At 37.1% G+C, this 5000-nt stretch overlaps 2 long non-coding RNA genes across 2 annotated transcripts in view; one reads left to right on the top strand and one right to left on the bottom strand.

Annotated features, from left to right (window-relative positions):
- Positions 1-1004: 1004 nt before the first annotated feature.
- The window catches only part of LOC128250082 (uncharacterized), a 117258-nt gene continuing 113262 nt past the window's right edge, over positions 1005-5000 (bottom strand). Inside the window, exon 3 of the long non-coding RNA XR_008266205.2 lies at positions 1005-1478. This is a non-coding gene — a long non-coding RNA (uncharacterized LOC128250082). The remainder of the gene's footprint in view (positions 1479-5000) is intronic.
- Positions 3232-5000, top strand: part of LOC128250083 (uncharacterized) — a 73163-nt gene continuing 71394 nt past the window's right edge. The window contains exon 1 of the long non-coding RNA XR_016237428.1: positions 3232-3605. This is a non-coding gene — a long non-coding RNA (uncharacterized LOC128250083). The remainder of the gene's footprint in view (positions 3606-5000) is intronic.

Genomic DNA, 5000 nt, shown 5'->3' with positions numbered 1-5000 from the left:
GGAGAGAGACAGAAAGAGAAACAAGAGGGAGATAGAGGGAGAAGTGGGAGACAGAGAGAAGTGGGAGACAGAGAGAGAGAGAGAGAGAGAGAGAGAGAGAGAGAGAGAGAGAGAGAGAGGGAGAGAGAAAGAAGAGGAAGAGAGAGAGAAAGAAGAGAGAGAGAGAGAGAGAAAGAAGAGACTGAGAGACAGACAAGGAAAGAAAGACAGTGTATGTAAGAGAGATTCAGTGTGGGTGTGTATGTATGTTTATATAGAAGAGTGAGTGTGTATTAAAAACAGTGTATGTGTGTGTGTAAAATAGAGGAAGAAAGAGTAAACAAAAGTCTATGCCAGTGAGAATGTCAGTTTGCGTATATGAAATGAAATCTGTTTGAGAGAGAGAGAGTGTGTGTGAGAGAGAGAGTGAGAGAGAGGGGAGAGGAAGAGAGAGTGAGAGTATGTATGTAGGTATAAGAGTAAAAGAGAGACAGATGAAAAGTTAGGGTTTGCGTACAAGAGAGACTGTGTCTGTGAGAGGGTGTATGTAAGGAAAAGTGAAAGTGTGTGCGTAGCAGAGAGGGAGAGAAAGAGAGAAAGAAAGAGGGAGAAGGTGGGAGAGAGAATATCAATGAGGGAGAGTATACAAGAATTATCAGAGAAGACGTGTATATGTAGGAAGTGGGGAGAGAGAGAGACTTGAATGAGGAATTAGAGCTGTAGGAGGAGGAGGAGAATGAAGAAAAAGGAGGAGAGAAGAAGGAGATGATGGCGATGATGATGATGATGATGATAAGGAAGAAAGGTAGCTAGGAATGGTAAGTGGCGGGAGACTTCGTGTCGCAAAAATCGGTGCCATTCGACCGAGAAACATCTTGCTTCCAAATTAATTTGAAAAAAATCACACTGTGATATTTCATCGTTGAATGAAGAACGAGGTATCGAAGGAGACGAGTGCAGGAAGGTGGTAGTGGTGGTGCTGGCGTTGAGGTTGGCGTTAGCGTTTGCGGTGGGGGGGGGGGGGGTCGGAGTGGATGCTGTGTGGATTTGCTAGAGAATCCTTCTTTAGAATCACGTGTTCGCTAGTTTTTGCCAATTAGTGACAAAACCGTCGTCAAGTTAAGTCGATGTCTGATTTCCGGGACACACGATGCTGTTTCTCTTTGCTATATTACACGACTTCATACGGCTTGTTATCATTATCATTGTTCATTATTATTATTATTATTATTATTATTATTATTATTATTATTTTTATCGTCATCATCATCATCAACATCATGGTTTATCTGGCGACGTGAGGGAGAGAGAGAGTATGTGTCTTGTCTTGTCTTGTCTTGTCGTCTTTGACCTCGTCTATTCTCGAATGTTCTTTTAATCCTTTTCAATATGGCTGCTATTCAATCCGATCAGAAACTCCTCACGGGATTAGCTTTGTATCAAACAATGATATTCACCAACGATCACTACGGGACTCTGTGTAAGTTTTTACTGGAAATCTACAAAGATCGATAATAATAATAATAATAATAATAATAATAATAATAATAATAATAATAATAATAATAATAATAATAATAATAACAACAACAACAGTTACAACTCGAATAACAGCAACAACTTAGAGTAATACAGTATAAATCAGTAATAGCCAACGCTCTCCTGTTCGGTGAGATCAATTTGATGTACTTTCTTTCTCTTATACGATAGCAGTATCCATTTGCTTTAAGATTTCATTGGGGAATTTTCGGTAAAAATGATGGCGGCCATCTTAAGGGACATGACATCGGCTGATTCTTATTGAATACACCTTTCTGTCAGAATAGACAGCGTCAAGTGACAAAAGTATCCAAAATCAGAGACTTCTATTTAGTTTGGGGTTCCGAGCAATTTGAGAAGAATTCCCTTGAAAAATATCTATCCATATGTGTTTGTGCGTGAGTGTGTGCGTGCGCATGTTTGTGTGCGTGTGTGTAATTACTGTGTGTGGAAGTACGTGTGGTGTAATCTGAGATGGTTCTGTATAGTCATCATTACGTTTGAATATATGAGCCCACACACATACATAAACGTGTGGGCGAGTGTGTGTGCGTGTACATATATATATATGGCATACAGTATTTGAGCTAAATTTGATATTTACGCCTCCCTTTTTCAGGAATAGCTTGATGTACTGGTGAACAGACAACGGCGTTGGAGAGCATGAAGATTAAAGTTGTAGCTGAGAAAAAGTTAGTTGACATAGAGGACTGGAAGCCATCTGATTATTAAAAAAGAGTTACCTATATCGCGATGATTAGCGTCGGATATCAAAATGACAAAATCATGACTGCTGCTCAATGCTCCGTGAACGTCGTAAAGGCTGAAAGATGCAACGTGGGCAGCTGCAACAGAGACTACGAAGCCGTGACCAGCTGGAAGGGACATAGGTGTTCTCACTGCATCCAAATGACATAATTCACCCAACAGCTGAAGAACAAAGCCTCGAATTCGATTCAGACGGCTTTGTGATGCTGCTGGAGACTGTGGTCAAAAGATAACTGGAAAGTGTAGGACACATCCATCGCAACAGTCGACTCTTATCTGTGTGGCACAGTTGAAAAACGCATCAACTACTCTGCTTACAACAGCAAGACCGAGCTAGTGGCCCAGGTCAAGGACATTTTTTAAAGATCTTTCTAAGGCCACACTGTGGAACGCATGTACCAGGTTATGGAGCCGGCTTCAAGCCGTGGTGGAAGCTACTTTGATTAAACTATTAACTCCTAGGCATAGTATAGTTGATATTAAATGTTGAAAATATTTATATTTTTAGATAGGATACAGTGTTTTCTTTTCCTTTTACGCAAACTGTCAAATAATGTAACCAAAATTTCGTTGTGGAACATGTTCTTCTCTTTTTAATATTTACAGGTAAAAAGGAGACGAGCTGGCAGACATGTTAGCACGCCGGGCGAAATGCTTAGCGGTATTTCGTCTGTCTTTACGTTCTAAGTTCAAATTCCGCCGAGGTCGACTTTGCCTTTCATCCTTTCGGGGTTGATAAATTAAGTAACAGTTGTGTACTGGGGGGGGGGGGGGGGTCGATCTAATCAACTGGCCCCTCCCTAAAAATTTTGTGCCTAGTGTTGAAAAGAATATTAACATGTAGAGTTTTGAAGGCATTTTAACTGCTATTTCAGGCAGCTTCCTAGATCATGTAGAAGGTCGCGTTGGTTCACAATTTGAGGAGATTTCGGTGGGATCAAGCGCTGAGGCTGTCGTCATGTGATAATTATTAACAGAACATTTATTATCAACAGATGTTATAATCTGTATAGAGTTGTCTGATCGAACATGTTAATGAGAAACTTCAGCAGACAACTTCAGTGACGGAGGTAAAGCAGACGACAGCGAGGACGACGATGGATAATGACGGCAACGTCATCAAATGTGACGTCAGAAACGAATACAATGAGACAATTTGGTTCCCGCCAATCGAATTTAATGCTAGTTTTTGACTGAAGTTTTATTCCATAATGGAAGTAGGTAAGCATCGTTAAGTTAATCAAATATAATCAATAAGAAGACGTAGAGACGAAAAGTGATTTGCATCAGCAAAAGTTAATACTGTGAAAAAATTTGAGGTATGTAATCGTGCTACATAGGCATACACACACACACACACTTGTATATCTCTGTAAGTACATACATACATACATACATATATATATATACATATATATAAATGTTATGTATATATGTGTTTTTGTATGCATGTCAGCGAGCTTGAGTGTGTGTCTGAACGAGAGTACTTCTCTCTCTTTCTCTGTCTGTCTGTCTATATACATGCGTGTTTGTGTGCGTTAGAGCGTGTCTGTGCGCAAGTGTGTGTGTGTATCTGCGTTATATATATATATATGTGTGTGAATACACACATACATGTACATAAACACACGTTTGTGTGTGTGTATATATATATATATATCTGAATAAATGTATCTACGTGCGCCAGATACAAAAATAAAGTACACACACACATCTTCAAACACGCCCGCACCTAATAATATACGCAGACAAACACACACACACACACACACACACACACACGTCCTTGCATACATAGAAAGTTTTTTTTTTAACTGAATGGTTAAGTTTCTTTGATGTCATCTAATTTAAATATTCGGGGGCAAACAACACAAACTCACTAATACAATTTACAAAATACCAGCTCCATTTTATATGAAAGGTGGAGGATGGGCGTGTTGGTGGTGCGGGGGGGACAGAAACAAGTGTAAATGCATATTTAGACGTGTGACCCCCCCCCACCTATTTTGATATCGAATATCGATATATATATATATATATATATATACATATATATATATATATATATATATATATATATATATACACACACACATTCACGCATGCACATACAGAGACACACAAACATATGTATACATATACTTACATATGTATATGCATATATATGTGGCAGTGTATATAAATGTGTGTACATATATATATATATATATTTATATATACATACGTCTTTATATATATATATACACATACGTCTATATATATATATATACACATACGTATATATATATATACACATACGTATATATATATACATACACACACGTATATATATATACATACACACGTATATATATATACATACACACGTATATATATATACATACACACGTATATATATATACATACACACGTATATATATATACATACACACGTATATATATATACATACACATACGTATATATATATACATACACATACGTATATATATATACATACACACGTATATATATATACATACATACGTATATATATATACATACACACGTATATATATATACATACACATACGTATATATATATACATACACATACATACGTATATATATACGTATATATATATACATACACATACATACGTATATATATACGTATATATATATACATACACATACGTATATATATACGTATATATATATACATACACATACGTAT

This window comes from Octopus bimaculoides, chromosome 19 (genome assembly GCF_046866305.1).
Source record: "Octopus bimaculoides isolate indiv1 chromosome 19, ASM4686630v1, whole genome shotgun sequence".
Taxonomy (NCBI): domain Eukaryota; kingdom Metazoa; phylum Mollusca; class Cephalopoda; order Octopoda; family Octopodidae; genus Octopus; species Octopus bimaculoides.
This window is presented reverse-complemented; position numbering and strand designations above follow the sequence as displayed.